This window comes from Somniosus microcephalus, unplaced genomic scaffold (genome assembly GCF_052327205.1).
Source record: "Somniosus microcephalus isolate GS21.2 unplaced genomic scaffold, FLI_Smic_1.0 unresolved_chr3, whole genome shotgun sequence".
NCBI lineage: Eukaryota > Metazoa > Chordata > Chondrichthyes > Squaliformes > Somniosidae > Somniosus > Somniosus microcephalus.
The window spans coordinates 71,390,546-71,408,772 of NW_028225181.1; the positions used below are offsets into that span (position 1 = coordinate 71,390,546).

Genomic DNA, 18,227 nt, shown 5'->3' on the forward strand with positions numbered 1-18,227 from the left:
TATTTCTTCCTTTATACTCCATCCTACCATGTGGTTCCTGTTTGGGGGCCTGTACACCACTCCCACAAGTGACTTCTTGCCTTTGTTATTTCTCATCTTAACACACAGGTGCAGCAAGCAATTAGGAAAGCTAATGGTACGTTAGTCTTTATTACAAGAGGATTGGAGTATAAGAGTGAAGAAGTCTTACTGCAATTATACAGGGCCTTGGTGAGACCACACCTGGAGTATTGTGTACAGTTTTGGTCTCCTTACCTAAGGAAGGATATACTTGCCTTAGAGGGAGTGCAACAAATGTTCACCAGACTGATTCCTGGGATGGGGGGATTGTCCTATGAGGAGAGATTGTGGAGTCTAGGCCTATATTCCCAGGAATTTTGAAGAATGAGAGGTGATGTCATTGAAACATGTAAAATTCTTACAGGGCTCGACAGGGTAGATGCTGGGAGATTGTTTCCCCTGACTGGGGAGTCTAGAACCAGGGGTCACAGTCTCTGAATAAGGGGTCGGCCATTTAGGACTGAGATGAGGAGAAATTTCTTCACTCAGAGGGTGGTGAATCTTTGGAATTCTCTGCCCCAGAGGGCTGTGGAGGTTCAGTCATTGAGTATAATCAAGGCTGAGATCGATAGATTTTTGGACTCATGGGGAATCAAGGGATATGGGGATCGGGCGGGAAGGTGGAGATGAGGTAGATGATCAGCCATGATCTTATTGAATGGCGGAGCAGGCTCGAAGGGCCGAATGGCCTGCTCCTGCTCCTATTTCTTATGTTCTTAAGAAAGCTGTTTGCTATAGCCTGCTGCCCCACGACAAATACACAGAGGATTTCAGTTACGTGGAGAGACTGGAGAAGCTGGGCTTGTTCTCCTTGGAGCAGAGAAGGTGCAGCGGAGATTTAATAGAGGTGTTCAAAACAGGAAGGGTTTTGATAGAGTAAATAGGAGCATGGGAACAGGAGGAGGCCATTCAGCCCCTCCAGCCTGTTCCGCCATTCAATGAGCTCATGGCCGATCTGTGTCTTAACTTCACCCACCTGCCTTGGCTCCATATCCCTTTGCTCCCTTGTCCAGCAAAAATCTATCGCTCTGGGATTTTAAATGATTAATTGAGCTGGCATCGACTGCTTTCTGTGGGAGAGGGTTCCACACTTCTACCACCCTTTGTGTGAAGAAGTGTTTCCCAACTTCTCTCCTGAATGGCCTGGCTCTGATTTTAAGGTGATGTCCCCTTGTCCTCGACTCCCCCACCGGCGGAAAAAGTTTCTCTCTATCTACTCTACCAATTCCTTTCAAAATCCTAAAATCCTCAATCACTCCTTAACCTTCTAGATTCCAGGGAATACAAGCCTAGTTTATGTAATCTCTCCCTCATAATCTAACCCTTGGAGCCTGGGTAACATTCTGGTGAATCTGTGCTGCACCCCTTCCAAGGCCAATATATCCTTTCTGAGGTGCGGTGCCCAGAACTGTACACAGTGCTCCAGGGAGCTCCTGGGAGTTACTGTGCGTAGGTCCCTGAAGGTGGCGGGACATATTGAGAGAGTGGTTAACAAAGCATATGGGATCTTTGGGCTTCATAAATAGAGGTATTGAGTACAAAAGTAGAGAAGTTATGCTGAACCTTTATAAAGCGCTGGTTAGGCCACAACTGGAGTATTGTGTCCAGTTCTGGTCACCACACTTTAGGAAGGATGTGAAGGCCCTTGAGAGGGTGCAGAGGAGATTTACCAGAATGGTTCCGGGGATGGGGGGTCTTAGCTACAAGGACAGGTTGGAGAAGCTGGATTTGTTTTCATTAGAGCAAAGGAGGTTGCGGGGTGATTTGATAGAGGTGTACAAGATTGTGACGGGTTTGGATAGGCTAGACGGGGAAAGGCTGTTCCCACTAGTTGATGGTACAAGGACTAGGGGACACAGATTTAAGGTTTTGGGCCAGAGATACAGGGGGGATGTGAGGAAAAACTTTTTTACGCAGTGAGTGGTGAGGACCTGGAACTCGCTGCCGACGGAAGTGCTGGAAGCGGAGACACTCAATGTTTTCAAGGGGAGACTGGATAGGCACTTGAGGGAAATAAACTTGCAGGGCTACAGGGATAGAGCGGGGGAGTGGGACTGACTGGATTGCTCTACAGAGAGCCGGCACGGACTCGATGGGCCGAATGGCCTCCTTCTGTGCCGTATGACTCTATGACTCTCTGGGGTCTAACCAGGCTTTGTATAGCTGTAGCTTATAAGGAGAAACTGTTTCCAGTGGCAGGAGGGTCGGTAACCAGAGGACACAGATATAAGGTCATTGACAAAAGAACCAGCGGCGAGGTGAGGAGAATTTTATTGACGCAGCGAGTTGTTGTGATCTGGAATGCGCTGCCTGAAAGGGCGGTGGAAGCAGAGTCAATAATAACGTTCAATGGGGAATTGGATAAATACTTGAAGGGGAAACATTTTCAGGGCTCTGGGGACAGAGCAGGGGGAGTGGGACTAAATGGAGAGTTCTTTCAAAGAGCCGGCACAGGCACGATGGGCTGAATGGCTTCCTTCTGTGCTGTATGATTCTAGGAGCCACTCCTGGAGTGGAGTGGTGTCCGCAGGGATCGCTTGGCAGGAAATTGGGAGGAGGTGGTGCACACGCAGACAGCACCTGATTTCGAGATGCTGTCCTTTTAAAATTGGTCCTCCACAGGCAAGGAGTGACTCGGTCCCTTTAATGAAAATCACATTGAAAAGGAGAGTCCCTGTCCCTTTAAGAGCCCTTCGTCCACCACTCCCATCTTTTTCTTGAAGTCTTTGAAATTAATAATAAAAGTTCATGCAGAAAAAATGTGTGTGTCTGACTGTATTTTAGTATCTGTGTCTGTGTGTCTGTCTGACTGTATGTGTGTGTGTCTGTGTAGAATAGCATCATAGAATGATACAGCACAGAAGGAGGCCATTCGGCCCATCGTGCCTGTGCCGGCTCTTTGAAAGAGCGATCCAATTAATCCCACTCCCCCTGCTCTTTCCCCAAAGCCCTAGAAATGTTTTCCCTTCAAGTATTTATCTCAATCTCTTTTGAATTTTAATATCGAATCTGCTTCCACAGCCCTTTCAGGCAGTGCATTCCAGATCACAACAACTTGGTGTAAAAATCTGTTTCCTCATGTCACCTCTGGTTCTTTTGCCAATCGCCTTAAATCTGGTTTCTGTCCCTTCAGCCATTGGAAACGGTTTCTCCTTATTTACTCTCTCAAAATCCATCCTGATTTTCAACAACTCTATCAAATCTCCTCTTAATCTTCTCTGCTCGAAGGAGAACAACCCCAGCTTCTCCCGTCTCTCCACGTAACTCAAGTCCCTCATCCCTGGTCTCATTCTCGTAAATTTCTCCTCCTCCTGAAGTCTGTTACTATCCTCATTGTTTGCTACATTTAATAGTTTTGTGTCATCTGCAAACTTTGAAATTTTGCCCTGTATCCCCAAGTCCAAGTCATTAATATACGTCAAAAAAAGCAGTGGTCCGAATTAATGTTCGCGTTAAGTTGCGCGGCCACGCAGCGGTCTGGAGGTCACCGCCTTTAAATGGAAAAAACGCGCATGCGTGGCAATTTGAATGGGCCGCACAGCCCGTTAAAAGGGGCCACGCACTTAAAAAAAAAAGAGGGAACATTGATCCTAATACCGACCCCTGGGGAACATCACTGTTTACCTCCCTCCAGTCTGAAAAGAAACCGTTCACCACTACTTTCTGCTTTCTGTCCCTTCGCAGAAAATTGGGAGGGGGCGAGTGCAAACAGCACCTGATTTCTCGCCAAGCACTCACGGGAGCAGGGGATTTGCCCTACTTTAAATGTCAGTCTCTTACATATACATTATAAAAAGGGCGACGCTGTCCCTTTAAAATCAGTCATCCACGGGGACGCGGTCCCTTTAATGAACATCACATAGAAAAAGAGAGTGCCTGTCCCTTTAAGAGAAACCCCCACCACTCCCATATTTCTCTTAAATGCTTGAAATTAATAATTAACAAGGCTGAAAATTAATATTAAGAAAATTAATTCAGGGAGAAGAAATATTTTTACTCACAAGTATTTGTTCCACAGGGTTTCTTCTTTCATCAATTTAAAAATGAACTTTTTTAAATAAAAAGTATCTGATGCAAAACAAAATTAGTTTGAGCTGTAAAATGTGAAAGGAACATTAAAAATAAACGTTCCCAGGCTCACAGATCCTGAGCCCCTTTACAAAATGGCGGCGGGCCGATCCGTCCAATGAGCCGGTTCCAGGTCCCACCTCCTCCTCCGCCGCGATTGGTTGGAGGACCAAAGCCCCTCGGTCGGTCCTCCAGGCTCAGCCTCCCTTCGCTCATTGGTGGAGAGCTCAGTGTCAGTCAGTGCACGCCGGCGACGTCATGACGTTGCAGGGTGGGCGGTTGGAGCAGGCGGGAAATTAATTTAAATTAAATCTCCCGTCAGCCTCCTCTGTCCCAATCAGCCGGCGCAAGTCCCGCCCCTCAGGCTCCCCCATTTGGTTGGAGGACCCGCCCGCTCACTCCCTATTGGCCGGTAGCTCCCGTCAATCAGGCCCTGGGCCCGGATCACGTGTCCGTGGAGTGCGTTCCGCCAAACGGAAGAATCTCCGCTTGGGGATAACAACAGAAGATCTTCTAGGATTGGTTCACTGCCACCTCTCTTCTAAGCTCCGCTCGGGGCCCCGATCGGCGGACTTTCAGGTTTGGATTCCGCTTTATTCTCACCCCTCCTCTGATCTCAATCAGATCTGGGGGGAAACTCATTTTCCCTCACTGATTGCGGCTCTTCACCAACACCGCGCGGCAGCCTGGAGCTCGGGCCCAGCGCGCAGGCGCGGGGGAGGATGACTGACAGGGGCCTAGGGTGTGTGCTGAGCACGCGCAGTGTGGGCCGGGCGCCTGTGGAGCAGGAGAGGGCGGGGCCATAGCGCGCAGGCACGGGGGAGGATGACTGACAGGGGCCTAGGGTGTGTGCTGAGCACGCGCAGTGCGGGCCGGGCGCCTGCGGAGCAGGAGAGGGCGGGGCCATGGAGTGCATGCGCGGTGTCAGCCACAACTCAGCGCGGCGGCCGGAGCGCTTTCTGGAGCGCGGGGTCTTGTGGGGGTAGCAGCCGCCATTACTGTGGATCATTTCAACCAACCTGTGCAGCAACTGGGGCCTGAAAATCAGCTTCTCCATCTCCGCTGCGTCTGTTCTGAAGGTGCCACCTTCCATACCAGTGCTTCCGACATATCTTCCTTTTTCCTCAACCGAGGATTCCCCTCTACTGTGGTTGACTCGGCCCTTGACTGTGTCCGTTCTATTTCCCGCACTTCTGCTCTCACCCCTTCCCCTCCCTCCCAGAACCACGAGAAACATAGAAACATAGAAGATAGGAGCAGGAGTAGGCCATTCGGCCCCTCGAGCCTGTTCCGCCATTCAATGCGATCATGGCTGATCATCCAAATTCAGTACCCAGTTCCTGCTTTCTCCCCATACCTCTTGATCCCTTTAACCTTAAGAAATATATCCAACTCCTTCTTGAATATATTTAATGTATTGGCCGCTACTGCCTTCTGTGGTAGAGAATTCCACAGGTTCACCACTCTCTGGGTGAAGAAATTCCTCCTCATTTCTGTCCTAAATGGCCTACCCCTTATCCTTAGACTGTGACCCCTGGTTCTGGACTCCCCGACCATCGGGAACATCCTTCCTGCATCTAGTCTGTCCAGTCCTGTTAGAATTTTATAAATTTCAATGAGATCCCCTCTCATTCTTCTAAACTCCAGCGAGTACAAGCCCAATCGACCCAATCTCTCCTCATACGTCATTCCTGTCATCCCAGGTATCAGCCTGTTGAATCTTTGCTGAACTCTTTCCATAGCAAGAACATCCTTCCTCAGATAAGGCGACCAAAACTGCACACAGTACTCAAGATGTGGTTTCACCAAGGCCCTGAATAACTGCAGCAAGACATCCTTGTTCCTGTACTCAAACCCTCTCACTACAATAGGGTTCTCCTTGTCCTTACCTTTCACCCCACCAGCCTCCACATTCAACGGATCATCCTCCAACATGATCCCACCACCGAACACATCTTCCCCTCACCTCCCCTTTCAGCATTCCGAAGGGACCGCTCCCTCCGCGACACCCTGGTCCACTCCTCAATCACCTGCAACAGCCCTTCTCCTTCACCTGGCACCTACCCGTGCAAGCACAGGAGATGCAACACATGCCCTTTTACCTCCTCCCCACTATTCAGGGCCCCAAACACCCCTTCCAGGTGAAACAGCGATTTACTTGTACTTCTTGCAATTTAATATACTGTATTCGCTGCTCACGATGCGGTCTCCTCTACATTGGGGAGACCAAATGCAGATTGGGCGACCGCTTTGCGGAACACCTCCGTTCAGTCCGTAAGGGTGACCCTGAGCTTCCGGTCGCCTGTCACTTTAATTCTCCGCTTCACTCCCACTCTGATCTCTCTGTCCTCGGCCTAATACATTGTTCTAATGAAGCTCAACGTAAGCTCGAGGAACAGCACCTCATCTTTCGATTAGGCACTTTACAACATCAAGTTCAACAATTTCAGATAATAATCCCTGCCCCCATTTTTCATGCAGTATGATTTTTGCCATTCCCATTTGCAACATTTTCACAGCATGTTCTTTCAATTCCTTCCTCCCCTCCTAAACCCCACCCCCCTGTCTCTGCGCCTGCTTAAAATCTGTTACATTTCCAGCTTTTTCCAGTTCTGATGAAGGGTCCCAGACCTGAAACATTAACTCTGTTTCTCTCTCCACGGATGCTGACTGGCCTGTTGAGTATTTCCACAATTCTGTTATTTCTGCTGCATTCCACTTGCCTCCCTATTGGTCGGAGTTGACGTCGGTCATCGCCGTGGAGTTGATGACGTGCCCCAGTCCGGCTCCCTGCAGAAGACAAGGGGCTGTGGCCGCTCAGTCCGCTCCGCTCAGTGCCGGGAGGGCGCTGGGACGGTGCGGTTTGTATTTTCTGTTTATTTATCTCCCCGACCGCGCTTCTCTGCGCTATATATAAAATAAACTCATAAAACTCACTTTCCGCTGGTGATCCGGACTTTGGCGGTTGCCCGGGCCGACCCAGAATGCGGGGTCTGTGCGCAGGCGCGGTGCCGGCTGATCCTCGGGAGCCGTGGTCCTGCCAAGCATGCGCAGTCTGGCGGCCGGCGGCGCATGCGGAGTAGGGGGAGTGGGTGGGGTCACAGTACGGTCAGTTTTGGATGAGCTCAAGGTGACGTGGGCTGGAATGTGGGAGGCCAGCCAGGAGTGTGTTGGAATAGTCAAGTCTAGAGATGACAAAGGGCCGGGGGAGGGTTTCAGCAGCGGATGAGCTGAGGCAGGGGGCCAAGACGGGCCATGTTACCCAGGGGGAAGGAGGCGCTCTTAGTGATGCTGCGGATATGGGGTCGGAAGCTCATTTCAGGGTCAAATATGACACCAAGGTTGTGAACGGTCTGGTTCAGCCTCAGACAGATGATGAGAGGGATGGAGCCAGTCGGTCTTCCCGACATTTAATTGGAGAAAATTTCTGCTCATCCAGAACTGGATATCGGACAAGCAGTCTGACAATTTAGACGCTGTTGAGGGGTCGAGAGAAGTGGTGGGGAGGAAGTAGCGTACATGTGGAAACTGACGCTGTGTTTTCGGATGATGTCGCCAAGGGGCAGCATTTAGATGAGAAATAGGAGGGGCCCAAGGATAGATCCTTGGGGGACACCAGAGGTAACGATGCGGGAGCGGGAAGAGAAGCCGTTGCAGGTGATTCTGTGGCTATGATTAGATAGATAAGAATGGAACCAGGCGAGTGCAGTCCCACCCAGCTGGACAACGGTAGAGAGGCGTTGGAGAAGGATGGAGTGGTCAATCGTGTCAAAGGCTGCAGACAAGTCAGGAAGGATGAGGAGGGATAGTTTACCTTTGTCACAGTCACAAAGGATGTCATTTGATGAGACTTTAATGAGACTTGATTTGACTTCAGGACCAAGTCAGTGAGGTGGATTGGGCTGTTTCTGGCCCGCTGGTTATTGTGGGCACGGCTGGACGTCAGTGGGACCGGCTCTACCCTGTTTGTTCTTTGAGGCAAAAGAAGCCAAAAAAGTTCCTGCTCCCTCCTTACCCTTTCTACACTCCTTTTACAGGGTTTTAGAAGTGGAGCATTTACAGACAGGAAGCTCAGACCAAACATCACGTCAAGATCTGACAGAGTTACGCGATTCCTCAGGACCTGATTCAGTCGCTCCTCCAATCTGCTGGCACACCCGTGAGTTCACACTGGGGAGAGACCTTTTTAAATGTTCTGAAAGAGCTTCAAAATCTACAAATACCTGAAGCGACACCAGTGGCCACACACTGGGGGAAACCCGGGCCCCGTGTGTGGGAAGGGATTCACTCAGTCATCTGCTCCAATGATACACCAGCAAGATCACATGAGGGAGGGACCTTTAACCCGCTCCGTGTGTGGGCAGGGATTCACTCGGCCATCCGCTCCGATGATACACCAGCAAGTTCACACGAGGGAGGGACCTTTAACCCGCTCCGTGTGTGGGCAGGAATTAATTGCACCCTCTGTGCTGCTGAGGCACCAGCTTGTCCACACTGATGAGAGACCGTTGACCTGCTCCGTGTTTTTGAAGCGATTCTCTCATTCTTCCACCCTCCTGAGACACCAGCTTGTTGATAGTGATGAGAGACCGATTAAATGTTCTGACTGTGGGAAGAGATTTAAAAGGTCCCAGGATCTGAAGAGGCACCAGCTGGAGAGAGCAGGAGAGATTCTGTTCACCTGTTCCGTGTGTGGGAAGAGATTCACTCGGTCCTCGAATCTGCTGGCACACCAGCGAGTTCACATTGGGGAGAGGCCGGTGAAACATTCCGACTGTGGGGAAAGCTTTCAAATGTCCGAGGAGCTGACGAGACACCAGCTGGAGAGAGCAGGAAAGAGGCCATTCACCTGCTCCGTGTGTGGGAAGAGATTCAATTGGCCTTCGCATCTTCTGACACACCAGCGAGTTCACACTGGGGAGAGACCATTCACCTGCTCCGTGTGTGGGGAGGGATTCACTCAGTCATCCAACCTGTTGAGACACCAGCAATATCACACTGATGAGAGCCCATTTAAATGTTCTGACTGTGGGAAGAGCTTTAAAACCTCTGGGGATCTGAAGAGACACCAGCGAGTTCACACCGATGAGAGACCATTTAAATGCTCTGACTGTGGGAAGAGCTTTAAAAGCGCTGGGATTCTGAGCAGACACCAGCGATATCACACTGATGAGAGACCGTTTAAATGCTCTGACTGTGGGAAGAGCTTTAAAACCTCTGGGGATTTGAATGGACACCAGCGATATCACACTGATGAGAGACCATTTAAATGCTCTGAATGTGGGAAGAGCTTCAAATGCTCCAGGGATCTGAAGCAACACCAGCGAGTTCACACCGATGAGAGACCGTTTAAATGCTCTTACTGTGGGAAGAGCTTTAAAACCTCTGGTGATCTGAAGGTACACCAGCGAGTTCACACCGATGAGAGACCATTTACATGTTCTGTTTGTGGGAAGAGCTTTAAAAGTGCTGGGAATCTGAGCGGACATCAACTTGTTCACACTGATGAGAGACTGTTTAAATGCTCTGACTGTGGGAATAGCTTTAAAACCTCTGGGGATCTGAATGGACACCAGCGAGTTCACACTGATGAGAGATCATTTAAATGCTCTGACTGTGGGAAGAGCTTTAAAACCTCTGGGGAGATGAGCAGACACCAGCGATATCACACTGATGAGAGACCGTTTACATGTTCTGACTGTGGAAAGAGCTTTAAAACCTCAGGGGAGCTGAGCGGACACCAGCGATATCACACTGATGAGAGACCGTTTAAATGCTCTGACTGTGGGAAGAGCTTTAAAACCTCTGAGAATCTGAGCGGACACCAACTTGTTCACACTGATGAGAGACCGTTTAAATGCTCTGACTGTGGGAAGAGCTTTAAAACCTCTGGGGATCTGAAGAGACACCAGCGAGTTCACACTGGGGAGAGACCGTTCACCTGCTCCGTGTGTGGGAAGGGATTCACTCAGTCATCCCACCTACTGACACATCAGCGAGTTCACACTGTTCTGTAGCTGGGGCGACATGAACGTGGAATGGATGAATGTTTTATAAATTCTTGGACTGCTGTTTAATCTTTAAGACTGTTGTGCTGATGATTCCCTTTGATTGACTGTTCATGGTGTTACATAGAATGTACAGCACAGAAACAGGCCATTCGGCCCAACTGGTCCATGCCAGTGTTTATGCTCCACACCCACCCTACTTCAATTAACCCAATCAACACATCCTCCCATTCCTTTCTCCCTCGTGTGGCTTCCCCATAAATCCATCTGTGCTGTTCACCTCAATCTTCCTTGTGGTAGCGAGTTCCCCTTTCTACCATTCTCTGGGTAAAGACATTTCTCCTGAATTCCCTCCTGCATTTATTAGTGACTATTTTAAGTTTGTGGCCTCATAAATATGATGAGATTCTGTTAAGCTGACCAGTTTGTTGTTGTACTTTGTCTTTTTCTGATGAATTAAACATTACTGAGCCCTTGTACGCGTGTTATGGGATGAAGTTTTTTTAAATTCGTTCATGGGATGTGGGCGTCGCTGGCAAGGCCAGCATTTATTGCCCATCCCTAATTGCCCTTGAGAAGGTGGTGGTGAGCCGCCTTCTTGAACCGCTGCTGTCCGTGTGGTGAAGGTACTCCCACAGTGCTGTTAGGGAGCGAGTTCCAGGACTTTGACCCAGCGCCGATGAAGGAATGGCAATATACTTCCAAGTCAGAATGGTGTTTGACTTGGAGTTGGTGGTCATAGAGTCATAGAGTTATACAGCACAGAGAGAGGCCCTTTAGCCCATTGTGTCTGCACTGGCCATCAAGCCCTGTCTAATCTAATCCCATTTTCCAGCATTTGGTCCGTAGCCCTGTATGCTATGGCATTTCAAGTGCTCATCCAAATGCTTCTTGAATGTTGTGAGGGTTCCTGCCTCGACCACCCTTTCAGGCAGTGAGTTACAGATTCCAACCACCCTCTGGGTGAAAAAGTTTTTCCTCAAATCCCCTCTAAACTTCCTGCCCCTACCTTGGAACTATGCCCCCTGGTTATTGACCCCTCTACTAAGGGGAAAAGTTCCTTTCTATCTATCTACTCTATCTATGCCCCTCATAATTTTGTACACCTCAATCAGGTCCCCCCTCAGCCTTCTCTGCTCTAAGGAAAGGAACCCCAGCCTGTCCAGTCTCTCTTCATAGCTGAAGCACTCCAGCCCAGGTAACATCCTGGTGAATTTCCTCTGCACCCTCTCCAATGCAATCACATCCCTCCTATAGTGTGGCGACCAGAACTGCACACAGTATTCCAGCTGTGGCCTAACTAGCATTTTTTACAGCTCCATCATAACCTCCCTGCTCTTTTATTCTATGCCTCAGCTAATGAAGGCAAGTATCCCATATGCCTTTTTAACCACCTTATCTACCTGTCCTGCTGCCTTCAGGGATATATGTATTCTATCAGGTGTTCCCATGCACCTGCTGCCCTTGTCCTTCTAGGTAGAAGAGGTCGTGGGTTTGGGAGGTGCTGCCGAAGAAGCCTTGGCAAGTTGCTGCAGTGCATCTTGTTGACAGTACACACTGCAGCCACGGTGTGCCGGTGGTGGAGGGAGTGAATGTTTAAGGTGGCGGATGGGGTGCCAATCAAGTGGGCTGCTTTGTCCTGGATGGTGTCGAGCTTCTTGAGTGTTGTTGGAACTGCACTCACCCAGGCAAGTGGAGAGTATTCCATCACACTCCTGACGTGTGCCTTGTCGATGGTGGAAAGGCTTTGGGGAGTCAGGAGGTGAGACACTCGCCATGAATACCCAGCCTCTGACCTGCTCTTGTAGCCACAGTATTTATGTGGCTGGTGCAGTTAAGTTTCTGGCCAATGGTGACCCCCAGGATGTTGATGGTGGGGGATTCAGCGATGGTAATGCCGTTGAATGTCAAGGGGTGGTGGTTAGGTGCTCACTTGTTGGAGATAGTCATTGCCTGGCACTTGCGTGGTGCGAATGTTACCTGCCACTTATCAGCCCAAGCCTGAATGTTGTCCAGGTCTTGCTGCATGCGGGCATGGACGGCTTCATTATCTGAGGAGTTGAGAATGGAACTGAACACTGTGCAGTCATCAGCGAACATCCCCACTTCTGACCTTATGATGGAGGGAAGGTCACTGATGGAGCAGTTGAAGATGGTTGGGCCGAGGACACTGCCCTGAGGAACTCCTGCAGCGATATCCTGGGGCTGTGATGATTGACCTCCAACCACCACAACCATCTTCCTTTGTGCTCGGTCTGACTCCAGCCAGTGGAGAGTTTCCCACCCGATTGATTAGCATTGAGGTAATAGTGAGAGTAATAAGGGAAGCGACACAGGACATTCGAAATAAATGAGAGACAAGGAAAAAACAAAACTAAAGATCAAAGTAAGAAAGAGACAAACGAAGGAGATGAGAAGAAAGAATTTGAGGAGAAAGTGAGTGATGATAAGAAACATTGACATTTCAAAAATGAGACAGGAGGGGGGAAGGTAAGTACGAAGAAAGAAAGATCTTGAATATGTATCGCACCTTTCACAATTTCAGGACATCTCCAAGCGCTGTGCAGCAATTGCAGGACTTCTGAAGTGTGGTCATGTAGGAATGTAATGTAGCAGCCAATTAGAGAGAGACGTGGAGAGGAAAGGCAGGAAGAGAAAAGGCAGGAAAGGAAAATATACGGACAAAATGAGGGAGGTAGTGATGCGCCATCAATTACTCAAAAGACTGAAGTTGAGCGAGTAACAATCAGGCTTTTATTAACTAAAGAATGAAGGTCTTGTCTCGAGTGGTCGACCCGTCCAGAATACTAAGGGACTGGGAGGTAGTCACTTATATACCTGGAATAGTGGGAGGAGTCAGCCGAGGCATGTCCAGACCTGTACCTAGTGGAATACACATACAGACACAGACAGGTATGACAGTGGTTTACCACATTCACCCCTTGTTTAAAAATGAGTCCGGCGGGGTGAAGTGTATTTAAAAGTTCGTGTATTGGAGTCTCTCCGGAGGTCTTGTCTGCCGCTGTGATCGACGTGGCGACGGCAGGGGTGGTGGAGCTTCCGGCGTCGCGTCCCGTGTAGGCTGGGGCCCTGGAGTGTAGTCCTCGTGGGTGACGGTCCAAGGCGAGCCGGCTGCTGGGGTTGGATATCGGGTCGTGGGGGGGGGTGGTAATGGGTAGTGGGTTACAGCGGTCCCCGAGGGTGCGAGGTCTCGTATGGAGACTGTCCTCCCGCCCGTCCGGGTACGCAATGTAAGCGTACTGGGGGTTGGCGTGGAGGAGGTCGACCCTCTCGACCAGGGGGTCCGTTTTATTGGCCCTCACGTGTCTTCTCAGTAGTACCGGCCCTGGGGACGTCAGCCATGGCGGTAACGATGTCCCCGATGTGGACTTCCTTGGGAAGACAAACATTTTCTCGTGAGGGGTGGCATTGGTGGCAGTGCAGAGAAGTGACCGAATCGAGTGGAGCGCATCGGGGAGCACCTCCTGCCAGCGGGAGGTCGGAAGGCCCCTAGACTTTAAGGCTAGTAGGGCAGCCTTCCAAACAGTTGCATTCTCTCTTTCCACCTGTCCGTTCCCCCGGGGGTTGTAACTGGTGGTCCTGCTTGTGGCTATACCCCTAGCGAGCAGGTACTGGCGGAGTTCGTCGCTCATAAACGATGAGCCCCGGTCGCTATGGATATAGCTGGGGAAACCGAACAGGGTGAAGAGGCTGTTCAGACATTTAATGACCGTGGCACTGGTCATGTCCGGGCAGGGGATAGCGAACGGGAACCGGGAGTACTCGTCAATGATGTTGAGGAAGTACACATTGCGGTCGGAGGAGGGGAGAGGCCCTTTAAAATCGACGCTCAGGCGTTCGAAAGGGCGAGTGGCTTTTATCAGGTGGGCTCTGTCTGGTCTATAAAAGTGCGGTTTGCACTCAGCGCAGACTTGGCAGTTCTTGGTCATGGTCCTGACCTCCTCAATGGAGTAAGGCAGGTTGCGGGCCTTGATGAAGTGGAAGAACCTGGTGACCCCCGGGTGGCAGAGGTCATTGTGGAGGGCCCTCAGCCTATCGATCTGCGCGCTGGCGCAGGTGCCACGCGATAGGGCATCTGGGGGTTCATTGAGCTTCCCAGGCCGGTACAAGATCTCGTAATTGTAGGTGGAAAGTTCGATTCTCCACCTCAAGATCTTGTCATTTTTGATTTTGCCCCTCTGCTTGTTGTTGAACATAAAAGCAACTGAACGCTGGTCAGTGAGCAGGGTAAATCGTTTTCCGGCCAGGTAGTGCCTCCAATGACGCACAGCCTCCACGATAGCCTGGGCCTCCTTCTCGACCGCGGAGTGTCTGGTCTCCGGGCCCTGGAGGGTTCGTGAGAAGAATGCCACAGGTCTCCCCGCCTGATTAAGGGTGGCGGCCAGAGCGAAGTCGGACGCATCGCTTTCCACCTGGAAGGGGATGGATTCGTCCACTGCATGCATGGTGGCTTTGGCAATGTCTTCCTTGATACGGTGGAAGGCTAAGCGGGCCTCTGCCGTCACGGGAAAAGAGGTGGACTTGATCAGCGGACGGGCTTTGTCTGCATAGTAGGGGACCCACTGAGCGTAGTAGGAAAAAAACCCTAGGCACCTCTTCAGAGCTTTTAGGCAGTGGGGCAGTGGGAGTTCCATAAGGGGACGCATCCGGTCCGGGTCGGGACCGATGACCCCGTGTTCTACAACACAGCCAAGGATGGCGAGGCGGTCTGTGCGGAATATGCACTTCTCCTTGTTATATGTCAGGTTCAGGAGTTGGGCGGTGCGGAGGAATTTCTCGAGGTTTGCGTCATGGTCCTGCAAGTCATGGCCGCAGATGGTCACATTATCTAGGTAAGGGAAAGTGGCCTGCAGCTCGTTTTGATCGACCATCCGGTCCATCTCCCTTTGGAAGACGGACACCCCGTTGGTAACGCCGAAGGGAACCCTAAGGAAGTGATAGAGGCGGCCGTTTGCCTCAAAAGCAGTATACTGGCGGTCTTCAGGGCTGATGGGGAGCTGGTGGTACGCTGATTTCAGGTCAATGGTCGAAAAGACGCGGTACTGCGCGATCTGGTTGACCATGTCAGCTATGCGGGGGAGTGGGTAGGCGTCCAGCAGGGTGTAGCAGTTTATTGTTTGGCTGTAGTCGATGACCAGGCGTTGTTTCTCGCCGGTCTTAACGACCACAACCTGGGCTCGCCAGGGGCTGGAGCTGCCCTCAATAATCCCCTCCTTCAGGAGCCGTTCCACTTCGGTTTTGATGAAAACCCTGTCCCCGGCACTGTATCGCCTGCTCTTTGTGGCGATGGGCTTACAGTCGGGGGTGAGGTTAGCAAACAGTGGGGGGGGTGGGACTCTGAGTGTGGAGAGGTTGCATCTAGTGCGCGGCGGGCAATTTGGAGGCTGCTGGCTGCGGACTGTGAGTGGGGGGAGGGGGCCACCGTACGCCATCGTAACGCTTTTGAGGTGGCACTGGAAATCCAACCCCAGTAGAACGGCAGCGCAGAGGTCGGGCAGGACCAGGAGTTTAAAATTATTGAACACAGTCCCGTCTACTACTAGTGTCACCACGCAGTAGCCGCCAATGTCCGCTGACTGGGACTCGGAGGCCATAGAAATCCGCTGGTGCGCAGGCAGGACTGGGAGAGAGCAACGCCGCACCGTGTCGGGGTGGATGAAGCTCTCTGTGCTCCCGGAGTCAAAAAGGCAGTTTATTGCATGGCCGTTTACCTTAACGTCCATTTTGGACCGAGCTAGCTGGTGCGGTCTCGTTTGGTCCAGCGTCACAGAGGCCAGCGTAGGGGTCGGTGTGTCGCTGCGAGTATCAGATGGGGGGGGGTTGGCGGTCTGCTGCGTCCCGGCTGGTGTCCAAGATGGCGGCGCCCATGATTCCCATGTGGCTGGAGTCGTCCAAGATGGCTGCTGCTGCGGTGGTTCGCACATGGCTGGGGAGGCCCAAGATGGCGGCTCGCACAGCCCACACGCGGCGCTGCTGGCGTTCGGGGTGGCTTTGGCCTTGCAGACGCTGGCGTAGTGTCCCTTTTTCCCGCAGCCCGAGCAGGTTGCATTCTTCGCCGGGCAGCGCGCTCTGGGGTGTTTGGCCTGGCCACAGAAGTAGCATTTCTGGCCTTGGGATACTGCTGTCTGGCTTTGGGACACTGCTGCGGTAGTTGGGCCGTTGTTGGGCTGTGGCTGGGGTGGCACGGTGCTATGGGGCTGTCCTACCGTGTCCCAGGTTGTCGTTCCCCGCGGCGTCCACGGTGCAGAGGAGTAGGCATCCATGCCCCGGAAGGCTGCGTCCAGCGTTAGTGCGATGTCGGAGGCTTTGTCGAGGGTGAGGTCACTCTGCTCCAGCAGTCGCTGTCGGGTGTAGTTGGACCTGTGGCCCGCTACGAAGGCATCCCGGATCAGTTCCTCCATGTACTTAGTGGGCGTTACCGCCTTACACCCACAGGCCCGGCCAAGCACGGACAGTGCTTGGAGGTATTCCTCAGTCGATTCCCCAGGTTGTTGCTTGCGACTCCCCAGAAGGTGCCTGGCGTATACTTCGTTCACAGGGCGCGTGTACTGGGTCTTGAGGAGCTGGAGGGCGGCTGTGTACGAGGTCGCGTCCCGGATGACTGAGTACACTCGGTGGTTCACCTTGGAGATCAGGACAGACAGTTTGTCCGCATCCGTTTCGACCGCAGTGGAGGCAGTCAGGAATGTCTCGAAGCACGTGAGCCAGTGAGCAAACTTGGTGGAAGCGTCCGCTTCCCGACTGTCCAGGTCCAGGCATGCTGGTGTGAGGATCTTCTCCATTATAAAAAATTTAGTTAATAAAATTGATGCGCCATCAATTACTCAAAAGACTGAAGTTGAGCGAGTAACAATCAGGCTTTTATTAACTAAAGAATGAAGGTCTTGTCTCGAGTGGTCGACCCGTCCAGAATACTAAGGGACTGGGAGGTAGTCACTTATATACCTGGAATAGTGGGAGGAGTCAGCCGAGGCATGTCCAGACCTGTACCTAGTGGAATACACATACAGACACAGACAGGTATGACAGTGGTTTACCACAGGTAGTTTTTAAAACATTTGTTCATGGGATCTGGGCGTCGCTGGTAATGCCAGCATTTATTGCCCATCCCTAATTGCCCTTGAGAAAGTGGTGGTGAGCCACCTTCTTGAACCGCTGCAGTCCGTGTGGTGAAGGTTCTCCCGCAGTGCTGTTCAGGAGGGAGTTCCAGGATTTTGACCCAGTGACGATGAAGGATTGGTGATATATTTCCAAGTCAGGAGGGTATGTCACATGGAGGGGAACTTGGAGGTGGTGGTGTTCCCATGCGCCTGCTGCCCTTGTCCTTCTAGGTTGGTAGAGGTCATAGAGTCATAACGGCAGAAAAAGGAGGCCATTCGGCCCATCGAGTCCGTGCCAGCTCTCTGTAGAGCAATCCACTCAGTCCCATTCCCCTGCTCTAGCCCCACAGCCCTGAAAGTTTATTTACCTCAAGTGCCTGTCGAGTCTCCCCTTGAAATCATTGAGTGTCTCCGCTTCCACCACTTCCGTCAGCAGCGAGTTGCAGGTCCTCACCACACGCTGCGTAAAAAAGATTTTCCCCACAACCCCCCCTGTATCTCTTGCCCAAAACCTTAATTCTGTGTCTCCTGCTCCTTGTACCATCAACTAGTGGGAACAGACTCTCCACGTCGAGCCTATCCACACCCCTCATATTTTTGTACTCCTCGATCAAATCACAATACATATTAATGACCTAGACGAGAGAACTAGATGTAATATCTCCAAGTTTGCAGATGACACAAAGCTGGGTGGGCGTGTGTGCTGTGAGGAGGATGCCAAGAAACTCCAGTATGATTTGGACAGTTTGGGTGATTGGACAGATGCATGGCAGATGCAGTATAATGTGGATAAATGTGAGGTTATCCACTTTGGTGGCAAAAACAGGAAGGCAGATTATTATCTGAACGGCAATAGATTGGGAGAAGGGGAAGTGCAACGAGACCTGGGTGTCCTTGTGCACCAGTCGCTGAAGGTAAGCATGCAGGTGCAGCATGCGGTTAAGAAGGCAAATGGTATGTTGGCCTTCGT

The 18,227-nt window shown here is 51.3% G+C and overlaps 1 pseudogene; it reads left to right on the forward strand.

Moving 5' to 3' along the window:
- LOC147091950 (uncharacterized) overlaps window positions 1–18,227 on the forward strand; it is an 85,820-nt pseudogene that overhangs the window by 46,729 nt on the left and 20,864 nt on the right.